The sequence below is a fragment of the Lissotriton helveticus genome, chromosome 3_2, assembly GCF_964261635.1.
Source record: "Lissotriton helveticus chromosome 3_2, aLisHel1.1, whole genome shotgun sequence".
Lineage (NCBI taxonomy): Eukaryota > Metazoa > Chordata > Amphibia > Caudata > Salamandridae > Lissotriton > Lissotriton helveticus.
In genome coordinates this window covers 125,069,707-125,082,693 of record NC_136062.1, presented here as the reverse complement: position 1 = coordinate 125,082,693, position 12,987 = coordinate 125,069,707, and the positions used below count along the sequence as shown (strand labels likewise).

General features: G+C 47.7%; 1 protein-coding gene across 3 annotated transcripts in view; it reads right to left on the bottom strand.

The window, feature by feature from the left end:
* The window catches only part of CGNL1 (cingulin like 1), a 601,175-nt gene that overhangs the window by 506,844 nt on the left and 81,344 nt on the right, over positions 1-12,987 (bottom strand). The window contains exon 1 of one of the 3 annotated variants that reach the window (XM_078684908.1): positions 1,342-1,431. The exons of the other annotated variants lie outside the window; for them this stretch is intronic. The gene's annotated coding sequence lies outside the window, so the exon portion shown is untranslated. Of the gene's footprint in view, positions 1-1,341; positions 1,432-12,987 lie in introns of those variants that run through there. 3 annotated transcript variants of the gene reach the window in all.

The window sequence follows — 12,987 nt, the reverse complement described above, 5'->3', positions numbered from 1 at the left end:
AAGTAGCAATTAGAGTAAACCTTAATGAGAACAGATCCCACAATTAAATATCAGATGTAACACCTCCTTTTAACACCGCGTCTGGATTTTACCGATGCTATAATTGCATGGGTGGTAGTGGAATGATGCAAGAGGCTAATTTCTCTTGCTCATTAGGCTTCTGTGAAGGCTGCAAGATCAACATTTGAATGATGAAAAAAAAACAGAGGCATACTACTTTCACGTCTTTAATAAACTGGAGGGAACAACTGAGACTACCATCTCCACGCAAGGACAGGACCTATATCTGGTGTATATCACATATGAGTGTAATTTTTAGGTTACAAATCAATCTGTAAGGGGCTGCCTTCACACACTCTGAAGAATACCTCATTACTTCTCTCCAAACATTCCAGTACTTGCTGTCCTAATTTACCTTTCCTGGTCTCAAACAAGGAAAAATTGTGTTATATGAAGTAGCTTTCTTTCTTGTTGATTACTATTACATCGTCTATGAATGTCTCTCCAGTTTTCACTGCTTTCAATACAGCCCATAAGATTTCAAAGAATTCTCTTCTCGGGATGGTGAATATCTGCCTTTGCAGAGATGCTAAGAGCCTCTACAAGCTATGATCTGCCGACTCTACCGACAACGCTCAGCTATAATCGGGTGCTCGACTTAACCATGAGTGAGACTGTGCAAACACCCAGAGTTGTGTCACAAAGTGACTCAACAGAGGTCCACCTGGCTGAAGATCAAAGGACAAACCACAGAAATCCACGTGCTGGTTTCTAGAGCAATGAAGTTAAGCAAACATGTATATATTTCATCTTCACCATTGCTTGTGTCACTAACATCCCAGCATTAAGGTCAGGCATACTGGAGAGATGCTTGATAGGACTGTGTTCAATCAAAAACGGTGACTAGAATCCAAGATTTCCATTTTCTCAAATAGACACCTAAAATGAGCCATGTGACAAACCTCACCCAAATCCAAATTGCACCACAAAACCACACACAGTACAGAACAGATCGGCGTCACTGTGTGCATCAAACACGTCCGATATGCCATATTCAGCTGACACTGAACACCCAAATCCCACTCCCATCCAACAATACTCTCTGCACAGCACCATTCCAATGACACCTAAAATTAGACTTGCTCAAACAGAACACTCTAGAGAGACACACAACTACACTGCATCAAAGCCAGTAGTCTCTCACAGAATTTGGGGTCGCAGACCCTTTTAACCAGGAGAAGGCACAGACATGTCATAATGTAAACACATAGTGAGCTTTCCTAGCGCTACGACACAGGACAAGTGGCGGTGGCGCTTAGTTTATAATGAACTATGAACCACCTGAGTTAAGGACATGACAAAGGCCGGCCGGTGAAGTGTCGTCCTCTCCCAGCACACACATGGTGTGTGGTTCAAAGGCTCTTCTGGCGCGACCTTAGACACGTGAATGGAAAGGGTCAAGAGCACGTCAACGCTCGCGCGCCTCCTCGGATTCGAAAGAAAGGCCTCCAGGAGCCGCGAGCTCCAAGAGGCACAGACAGCAGATCACAAGAATGCAGAACCTGATCACCGATCAGACACACCCTGCGCAGCAATGCTGCCCACAACACGGAGAACAGGCACGTCCGGAATGTACACACTGATAAGCGGAACCAGGTTCCTACATTCGCGGCTCCTGACATTTGAGGTAAATATGAATCACGGATTCCTATGTTGCAAACCCCAAACAGACTGCGTTGTCAAGCAGCTTTCTAGTCTCTGATTTCCTAAAAACACGTTCGCGCAGAGCGCGCATCTAGGAAGTGCATCAGCGATTGCACCTTTCATCAAGGCTTTGTCTGGCAAGAGTTGTGCAAAGACTGATCTTCACAGGGACAACAGTCAGGGGGTCTTTGCTAGAATAGCAGGGGGATACCTTAGTACCACAACCCGAGCCCGACTGACAAGGAGTACAGAGGGGAAGGGCACAGTGTCACTTGTTCCTCATACGGATGACAGCTTAAGAATACGAAAATGGTTCTCAAAATAAAAGCTTTACAAAGGGTCCAATAATACCATAATGAGAATTGAAGTCCAAATAAAGAACCCCACTGGTCCTCACGAGTTTCCTCTTGCAGATTTCAACCAGATCTGGTGGCTCAGTGGACATTATAATTAACCCACTCCGGAGATCTGCTTTTGACCTCATAGTTGCAGGCTCAAATCCCGTTGGGTCCACTTACACTTTCATCCCTCCATGGTCGATTAAGTACCATTGGGTGTTCAGCATTGGTTAATCCAAGGGATGAAACCAATGCACATTTTATGTTATGGGAACAAATATTTGTATAGCGTTGTCAAGGTTTCATAAGGGCCTTCAGTGCAGTCAACTATGCCACACATAAAGGGCCTTGTTTTAGAGCAACTGCAAGAAAACAAGAATGCTGTATATCAAAGCATAATAAAATACAATTTTGACTATCAAAGAAAATGTGATAATAGGACAAACAAATTACACTTTATTGGATGCTAAAATGTATATTCATAGTGGTCTTGCACCTTTTCTCCTTCATGATATTAAAGATAAACAGCATTTGTTTGCAAGGATTCATCACTTTAGTAGTTCTCAAAATAACATCTTCATGGGAAATCAATATGTGCCTTGAGCAGTACTACAGGGTACTAAGATATTATAAGCATGTATGAATTTCAGAAGAAAGCAAGGTTTTGACAGTCACAGGGCGCAAAGTGATCGAGCATTTGACTAAGCGGTGTTTTTCTGCGCCTGGTTGTCCCAAAGTTCCCATAGTGCAATCTAGACACGCTCATTAGGTATTTATTTATTTTAAAAAATATATATATATATATATATATATATATATATATATATATATATATATATATATATATATATATATATATATTTTTTTTTTTTTTTTTTTTTTTTTTTATTTCAAAAGGTTTTTTATTTATTTCTTTCGAAGATTTTTCAATATAGTACAGAAGTAATGCAAACAAAAAGAAGGGGGGGCGGTGTCTTTTTATTGTTACATACACGGTTGCTCTGAACATATACATTGTACATTGATTGTGCTTTTTGGTCTGTAGGCCCCCCCGGTGTTGGTGAAGGAGAAAGAGAAAGGAGGAAAAGAGATGGGGGGGGGGGGGTTCAGCTGCCTAGCGGTGGTGGTCTGGTACACGGGGGTTTGTCTGAGCCCAGGTGTGCGTATAGGGCTGCTCACATCTCATTCTTGGCATTGTGGTTTGGTGAGAACTTCCCCATGATGTTGTCTGCTCCCCTGAGGAAGGTGCCCCAGTTTAGCCAGCTTTTGAATGTTGCCCTGGCTGTGTCTTTCCAATTCGCTAGTATGGTTTTGACTGCTGCGGTGAGTAGGATGTCCACTAGGTCTCTCTCTTCCTTGCTTCCTAAGTCTGGGGCCATAAATGCTGTGGCTAACCCTATGAAGCTTGGCGGCGTGGTTCTACCCATGACAGGGTTGATGAAATTGCTCACTTTTGTCCAGAATGTTCTGACCTTGGAGCATTCGAATATCATGTGTTCTAGGCTCCCTCTTTGTGACAGTTCCAGCACGTGTCACTGTCTCTTATGCCTGCCTTCCCAAGTTTTGCCGGGGTCCAAAAGGCTCTGTGTAGGAGCCAGTATTTTGTCTGTGCGAGTTGTGGTGTGACTTTATTTGTCGTGGCTGACCTCCATAGTCTGCCCTTTTCTTCCTCACTGAGGTGTCTAGTGTATTGTGTTTCCCAGTAATTTGTTGTTTTTGCGTTCAGTGTTGATGTTTGGGGGCTCAGGAGTTTGTAGATCTGCGCAGTGTGGTGTCCAGTCTTGTTGAGGTTGCTCATGTATTGTATGAGCGTGGGTTTCTCTTTGGTTAAATTTGCTTTGGTAATGGCTGTTCTGATTTTGAGGAAAGTGTAGAGCTCTAGGTCAGGTAGATTGTGCGCCTGTTTGAGGCTCTGGAACGTGAGTGGGGTGTGGTCCTTTTCTAGCTGCGCTGGTGTGGTGATGCCTATGTCGACCCAGGCTTCGTTGCACAACGTCTTCCCTTTGTATTGTATTTTTGTGTTAAACCAGATTGATTCCCAGTTGGTTCCTCTAATCCGTTGTCCCATTTGCTTATCTACTTTTATCAGGGCTGTTTTGGTGTGTCTGATGATGGGGACGTGCCTTGCCGGGTGTTTGTTTGCTGTGAGCATTGCTATTGGGTTAAGCCCCCCTAGAATATTCTTTTCGATTTTCAGCCACTCAGGTTCGTAGTCCTGCGTGTTGGTGATCCAGAAGATTCCCTACTTAGCTAGGCATGCGGTTTGAAAGTTTTTAAAGTTCGTAATTTTCAGACCGCCCAGGTTTTTGTTGAGCCTCAGTTTCTGTAGGCTGATTCTTGGTTTCTTGTCTTTCCATATGAACTTGTTCAGCAGTTTGTCAAGTCTCTTGTGGAAGTCGTCTGTCATTGTTAGGGGCAGCATGCTGAGCGTGTAGTTGATGATTGGCGTCACCATCATTTTTATTGTCTCAATTCTACCCAACCAACTGATGTACTTGGGGGACCATAGGTCCAGTCTTTCCTTTATTTTCTTTAAGGTAGCCTCTTCGTTGTGCTCCAGCGTTAATTTGATGTCTCTGCCGAAGAGGAGGCCCAGGTATTTAAGAGGTTTTGTCTGCCAGGCTAGACCTGAATTGCCCAGTACCGCTTTTGTTGTGTGCACGTTCATTGGTTTACAATTCCGACTTGTCTTTGTTTAGTTTGTATCCTGAGGCTTTTTGCGTACTCTTCTGTGGAGTTCATCAGTGCAGCGATGGATGTCGTTGGTTTTTTCGTCGTGATTAGTACATCATCTGCGTACGCTGCCAATTTCACTGTTTTGCTGTTGACTTGGACTCCTGCTATGTCTGGGTTCACCCTGATCATTGTTCGTATGGTTCCAGCGCTAGCAGGAAGAGGCCCGGAGACAGTGGGCAGCCCTGCCTTGTTCCTCTTTCCAGAGTTAGTCGTTCTGATGTTCCGCCGTTGACTACAACCCTGGCTCTCGGCTTGTTATACAGTGCCATCACCATGCCCCTGTATTTGATGCCTAGGCCGAATTTCTCCATACATAGGTCAAGGAAGGGCCAGGAGACCCTGTCGAAGGCCTTCTCCGCGTCCAGCGCAATCATCACCGCCTGGTCAGCGCTGTTTTTATTTATTTATTTTATTTTCTTATAAAGCGCTAACAATCATCCAATAGGATATCACGGCGCTATGATTGCTAATGTGCATGTATCGTTGGCATAATTCCAGGTGGGTTAGTCTGGATGGGGGAAGAGGAAAGTTTGAAGCTGTTTCCTAAATGCCAGGTGGCATTCTGTAAGTCGGAGGGCCGTAGGTATTCGTTCCACTTGGTTGCAGCGATGTGGGAGAAGGCACGCTCACCCATCCTGGCTCTCTTTACCCGAGAGGTTTTTGCACGAGCCAAGAATTGAGAGCGGAGGTTCCTAGTGGGAGCATAGAACTGAATCCTGTTTCTGAGGATGAGAGGGCCTGTTTTGTGCAGTGCCCTATGTGTTATACACAGCATTTTAAAAGTTGCTCTTTGCTTCATTGGTAACCAATGGAGATCACGCAGACAGCTCTTGGCTGAGTCATATTTCCTTTTCATGCAAATAGCCTTGGCCGCTGCGTTCTGCACCATTTGGAGCTTGGTGAAGAGATACTCTGCCATGCCTACGAACAGGGAGTTTCCGTAGTCCAGCCTGCTCATCAGGAGAGACTGGACCAGGATCTTTCTGCACTGCATTGGAATCCAGGGAAAGACTCTTTTAAGCATTTTTAGTATTGAAAAGCCTTTTCCGCATATGGCAGCTATGTGGGTCTTCATGGATAGGGATGTGTCTATGGTTATTCCAAGATTCCTTGCTGTTGGTGTCGGAGCAGGTGGAGTGCCCAGGGCTTCTGGCCACCAGCTGTCGTTCCACAGTTGAGTGTGACCTCCGAACAGTAGTATCTCTGATTTGTCTGCATTTAGTTTAAGGCAGTGCTGGTGCATCCATTCAGCCAATTCAGAGAGACAGTTTAGTAACCTGTCTTTAGGGTTGTTTTTTTCATCCAGGATAACAGTAAGTTGAGTGTCATCGGCATAAGAACTTATTTCGACACCCCACTTTCTGCCTATTCCCGCCAGGGACGACATAAAAACGTTGAACAGAGTTGGGCTTAGTGAGGCCCCCTGTGGGACCCCGTATTTGATGTTCCGGCGTGGAGACGAGAACTTGCCCATGTGCACTGATTGCGATCTATCCGATAAGAAGGACCGCAGCCAACCCAGTGCTTTGTCCCTAATGCCCCTAGATGCTAGGGTTTCCAGGAGCAGATTATGAGGGACGGTGTCGAAAGCCGCCGAGAGATCCAACAGTATTAGGGCAACTGTTTTCCCCTGATCTACATGCATTGTGATGTGATCCAGCACGGCCAGGAGTGTTGTTTCCGTGCTGTTGTTGGCCCTAAAACCCGTTTGAGTGATATCCAACAGGTTGTTTGCTTCGAGAAAGCTGGCCAGTTGCCTGTTGACCAGTTTCTCTAGGACTTTCGACAGGTAGGGAAGTTGGGATATGGGTCTGTAGTTGGCCGGGTTGTTGATATCTAAGCCTGCTTTTTTTAGAAGGGGGTGACTGTGGCGTTCTTCCAGCTGGATGGCAACTCTGCGGCATCTAGCGAGTGATTCAGTACTTGAGTCACTGCGGGGCAGATCAAAGGGATAAGCTGCCGGAAAATATGATGAGGGCAAGGGTCCAGGGGGAGCCAGATTTGATTTCAAGCATTGCTTTGCCCACTTCCTCTTCGGAATATGGGCCAAAGCTGGTGCAGCAGGCTTGGGAAGGTGGAAGGCTCGTGGTCCACCGGGTTGCCTGATTTGGGGTTGGAAAAGGATGAGTAGATCTTGTCTATTTTTTCGCAAAAGAAGTTAATCATTTTGTCGCAGCCTGCTTGTGAGGGAGTCAGATTAGATGAGAGACTGGTAGGACTGCAGAGCTCTTTTACTATTTTAAAAAGCTCTTTGGAAGAGTTTTTATTCTCTAAAATTCTACTAGAAAAGTAATCCTTTTTTGCCTTCCTAATATCTTTAGTGTATTGCGACAATTCTTTCTTGTAGACAGCCCTCGTCTCCTGAGTTCTTGTTAACCTCTATTTGTGTTCGAGCATTGTACATTTCCTTTTTGTGACTTCAGTTCTTGCCCGTACCAATTTTCCAACATGGTGCGCCTGGGTTTGGCATCACGGCGATGCTGTGAGCAGTGCTCCAGGGCCGACGCGATGTGGTTCTGAAGTCTGTCTGTTGCTTCGTCAATACCTATCTTTCCTATAGAGGAGTGGACAAAGTGTTGCTGGAAAGTTTCCACCTTGAAGTTAGCATAACTTCTCCTATGGGTTGCTACTTGGTAGGAGGGCCTAGCGTTTTTAGCAGGTAGGTGAAAATTAAACTCGACCAAAGAGTGGTCCGTCCACAGTAGTGGTTTTATTGCAGAAATGGAGATGGGGTTGATATTGGAGAACATCAGGTCCAGGGTGTGTCCAGCCCTGTGCGTTGGTTGATTAATTCTCTGGGACAGCTGCAGGATCTCCATATTCTCGGTTAGTTGTTTGGTGAGGGGATTATTACTGTCGTCATAGTGGATATTAAAGTCCCCTAGGAGCAGTATGTTTTTGTTATGAAGGCAGATTGGCATAGCTTGTGCCAGGAGTTGAGCGTTGAAGTCGGAGGTGCAGCCAGGCGGGTTATAGATGATAGCACCAACGAATAGAATGGTGGTGTTAGTGGATACTGAAAATGCCATGGCTTCATGGCTGCTGGCCTGAGTAAATCGCCTCCTGTCTGCAAGTGAGGGAGTCTTTAAATAACAGAGCTACCCCACCTCCCTTCTTTTTCTCCCTATTCAGGTTGAGGATCTTATAGTTGTCTGGGAGGGCCGTAGCGATGTCTGGGGTACTGTGGTTGTCCAGCCAGGTCTCTGTAATAAAGGCTAGGTATGGTTGATCATTTTCAAGAATGTCCCAAATTTCAATGGCATGTTTGGGGAGGGACCTTACGTTTAGAAGGATACATCTTAAAACCAGGTCGGGGGTAGTGAGATTAGTATGACAGTGCTAGGGGTTACTCAGCCAGTGGCAGTTTCGACAACTGGTCCCATGGTGTTCAAGGGTCCCAGTTGTGCACACGAAGCATGATGCGATGTGCCTGTGGTGTTGCATTTTCTTAATTCGCTGCCTGAGCTGTACGTTGTTTGGTTGATGAGGTGACATAGTAGTCTTGTGTTGTCTTGGGACAGTCTATTTTTAAGACATCCTACTTATGAATTGTGGATGAGGTGGGGCAGGACCATGTTTAGTCTGTTCGCAAGGATTTTTGCGTAGATTTTGCAGTCCACATTAATGAGTGATATTGGGCAGTAGCTTTGCGGGTATTGGGGGTCCTTCCCTTCTTTGGGGATCGCGATGATGCTGGCTTCCGCCATGGATTCAGTCATCCGCCCTTCGCGGATGCAGTGTGTGAAGACTTCCGACATGGTCGGTTTTAGTTCCTCCTGGAAGGCCTTGTAGAACGCCGCCGTGTACCCGTCGGGCCCTGATGCCTTGTTTGATTTGAGTGTCGTTATTGCTGTGTCTATCTCTGCGTCTGTGATGTTTCCCTCTAGTGTTTCTTTCTGGGCTGTTAGTGTTGGTAGGGTTAGTTTGCTCAGCAGTTCCTCCCCCCATCTGCCGCTAGGGTCTTGTCTGCGCTGTACAGCTCCTGATAGAATTGTTTGAAGACTTCTAGGATCTCCTTGTTGGATGTCTGCGATTTGTTTGTTTTGTCCGTTATCGCCGCGATCGCGTGCTGTCTCTGTTTGGCTTTCAGGTATGATGCTAGCTCTTTCCCTGCTTTGTTGGCGGAGCAGAGGTTTATTGCTCTGAATTTGTTGATCCACGTGCCTGCTCTTTCGCTCAGAATCTTATTGAGCTCGTACTTCCTCCTTGTTAGGGTTGTCAGTGTGTTCTTGTCAGTGAGGTTTGCGCAGTGCCCTCTTTCTAGGTTGCCGATCTGTTCCTCTACTTCGGCTATCTTTTTGTTCCTGCCCTTGTTCATCCTTGCTCTGATGTTGAGAAGTTTGCCTCGGAGTGTGGCTTTCAGGGCATTCCAGATGGTGCCTTTATTCACCTCGTTGTTGTCATTGAGTTCCAGGTACTCCTTTATGGCCTCCTTGATTTCGGTTACGTTGCCTGGGTGTTGTAGGATGTCGTTGTTGAGCCTTCATCTGCGACTTGGTGAGTCGTTGTGTCTGCCGCTCATGGAGAGTGATATGTGTGCATGGTCTGAGATGGTGATAGGGGCAATGTCCGTTTGGTCAATCAGGTGTGTGTGTGTGTGGCTGACATCAGGATGTAGTCGATTCTGCTGTATGAGTTGTGTGGGTGTGAATAGAACGTGTATTCCCTCGCGTCCGGGTGTTGTAGCCTCCACGGGTCTTTAAGTTGGAGCTTGTGGATATATCCTTGAGGATGTTCTGGTTTTGGGACTCATGACTAGGTCTGTATGGGTGCCTGTCTATGGGTTGATCTAGGACCTGACTCATGTCTCCCGCTAGTAGGAGAAGATCTCCTTGAGGCAGCTCCGCTAGTTAGGAGCCTACGCTGTGCCAGAAGTCTTTATCATCTGCGTTCGGTCCGTATACGTTGGCCACGTGTATGGTTTCTTCCCCTCTATTTAAGCTCGTCAGTAGTAGTCTGCCATCTTCGTCTGTGGGGCTGTTTTCTAGTATCATGTTGGCTTTCTTACTGACTATGGTGATAACCCCACGCTTTTTGTGTTTGGCTGGTGAGCAGAAGACCTCGCCTATCCACCTCACTTTGAGGCGACTTGCGTCCTCTTCTGAGAGCCTGGTCTCCTGTAGGACGTACACATCACCTTTTAGATTCGCTAGATAGTCTAGGGTTTTCCTGCGCTTGATCGGGTGGTTGAGGCCCTTCACATTAAGGGATACAATTTTAAGGTTTGAGCACATGTTGGTCTGTGTTGGTGTCGTCATGGTGGTTTATCGTGTTTGCTTCTCTCTCCGAGTTCTGCTGCGTTTGCTTCCCACCCTGTCTGACGCTGATCCAGGAGTGTGTTAGTTATTGCTACGCTGCTAAGCGGTACTGCCCTGTGTGTGCTGGTTGAGGTTACCCCCCCTCGGTGATGGATGGGTGTGAATGGGTACATAGAGATAGTAAAGACATAGAGAAAAAGAAAAGTATACTTCTGTACTGCGACTAGCGACCTCTCCCTCCCTTCCCCTCCCCCCTCCTCTCCCTCCCCCCTTCCCCCGCATCTAGAACTGTGGACGTGCAACAGCAAGGGCCATCCCTCCCCCTACCCCCCCCCCCCCCCCCCGAGTCTTTGTCCACTAGCCCTTTGTCGCAGTTATGTCTTGCTGCTTAGCATTGGCTTTGTTAGTTTGAACGTAAGAGTTTTATATACAACAAGGTTAAAAGGATATAGGTGCACCATCCTGCGTCTCCATCGTCGTCGCCGGTGCTCCTTGAGGTAGATCATTGAGCTAGATTGTCATTCAAGTAAGATAGTTCGCTCCCCTTCCTGTGAGGAGAGCTTTGTACGTGGACCTGAGGTAGAAGTGGTTATAGTCTCTTGGGCATAGTCTCTGGGCGCCGGATGTCTCCGGCTAGTTCTCGGTTTCATTATTCCTTTGGGGTTCATCAAAGATCCTCCGCTCCACCCTCTGCTGCGTCTGAGGAGGCTTTCCGTTTTGCTCCTGGGTTCTGTGCCTCCATGTTCTCTGGTTCTGGACCTCTCAGATAATTCCTAAGCTCGTTGGGCTCATCGAAAATTATGATGCCCCTTCTGTCTGTTATCTTCATCTTTGCTGGACCGGCAAAACTGAAGGTGATGTTGTCCTTCCTCAGCTTTTCTCTCAGGGCTAGAAAAAATGTTCTGGTCTCAACTGTGAGCTTGGAGAAGTCCTGCGTGATGATTATCTTTTGCCCGTTCACTCGCAGGGGTTGTCCCTTCCTGGCGAAGGCGAAAATTGCTTCAGTGTGATTTGCGCGCAGCGGCTTGCAGATGATTGGTCTTGGGCCTCTGCCGTGTGGCGGCTTTGTTGCTGGTACCCTGTAGGCCTTACCTACTTCGAAGGGTCTATCGAACTTCAGACCAGTCAGTTTGGGCAGGAGGTCCTCTAGTAGGGCTGCGCATGAGCCTTGGGGGTCTTCTTCTCCTTCCGGCACACCTAGGAGCCTTATGTTCCCTTTCCTGCTCTTATCGTCTTTTTCTGCCAACATTTTTTGCATGTTGTTTGTTTTCCTGTAACTATGCCTAGGTCTTTGTGAGTTACGCTGGTTACGTCTTCTAAGTCGCTGATCCTTTTCTCTGCTGCATCGATTCTACTGTTTGTTTTGCTTTGGTCTGCCCTTATGGCTGCCAGCTCCATCTGGATATTGTCAATTGTCTTTTTTCGTAGCCTTAGCAAGTTCGTTACCTTCATTGATTTTTTTGAGGAGCGTGTCCAGTGTTGTTTCATTATGTTGGCCGTTTTTTAGCTTGTTTGGGGAGTCGGGGTAATCCTTCCTGACTTATTTTGTGTCGTTGGCATTCTTCTCGTCACGTCCTGACATTGTGTCAATGCCTCTTCTGACCAGGAATGTGTGGAGTCTCCCTACTTTTTGCTGCTTTGTGGGATCCCCTTTCGCTGTTTTCGTGGTGGTGCCCCTCTGTGTGGGCGCGGGTTCCTCGCGGAATCTACTTGGCCACTTGACCGTCCTTGTCTTTGCCCCCGCCAGTTCAGATGGTTTGCCTGCTTTGCGTAGGTTCCCGGAGCTTTGGAGCTTGATTTAGCCCCCTATGGTTGGCCCCTCAGGGTACCCAAAGATTGTTAGGGGTTTGTTCTGCTTGTTTGTGTGTAGGGTCCTGTGTCGGATCTTGTCCTACTCGCTCGTGTTCCGTCCGTTTCCCCGACAGGTTGATCTTCGCTTCTGGTTGCGGATATGTCTCTGTGTGGGTGCGTGGGTCACTTGTTGTTCTCCCAGCTTGCCTTCCGCCGCTACTGCGTGAGCATTTGTGGTCTTAGGCTGTTCCCCCTGGGTACGTGGCCGTGATAGATTTGTTCAATGCCGTTCTTTTTCCCCTCCTAAGATTGCCGCCCTTGTATCGGTGCGTTATTTTGGTGCGAGACGGTCCTTTCCCCTTCCAGCTTGATGTGTCTACAGTCCGACAGTACCAATTAGTGCTCCCCCTTGTAGCGCGAGTCTTAGGCCCCTGCTCACCTGCTTAATTTTGTTTCGCTCGTGACCTCACCAAGATGGCCACTCTCGTTCCGGTCTATTCCTTGTGCCCGGTGTGTGAGACAGCGAGATCAAGTTGCCCCCTCCTCGGCTGTTTCGTTGATTGTGCGTATCCGGGTGAGGCTTGGTTCTTTGCTTGTGCCTCTACTCGGCTGCGTGTTCGTTCTTCCTTTGCTGTCCCCCACCAAGATGGCTGTTTCCTGGGGGGTTTCGCTCCCTTTTCCACGGGTGAGAGTGGGGCTCGATATGAGTAGGTTGGGTAGCGCTAAGGCCGTGGGCTCCACGCTCGTGTGGGTCGTGAGCTCCTGCGCTGACCGCCGGCTTCCGTCCGTTTCTGCTGCCGTTAGTGCCGCTCGTCTGGTGCTCCCCCCACTCCTCCGCTCGGGGCTTACTTGCGCCGTTGGTTCCTCGCTGTGGTGCTGTTCATGGGGTTTTGCAAGGGTTGTAGGTGTGCCAGTGCGCGGTTGCTGCTTTTCCGCCTCTTTGCCTCGCTTGCCTCGTCCCCGCTTGCCTGTGATCTCTCCGTGCCGGCCCTCTTAAGATTGCCACGCTGGAGGCTTCCAGTTTCGTTTTCCGTCCGCGGAGATGACCCAAAAATGCTCCAGTCTTCCGCGACGTTCGGATCGGCTCACCTCTGCCGCTCGCTCCTGCTGTGCGGACCCGCTGCTTGGCTCCGGTTCTTGGAGCTCACTCACTTGCTGCG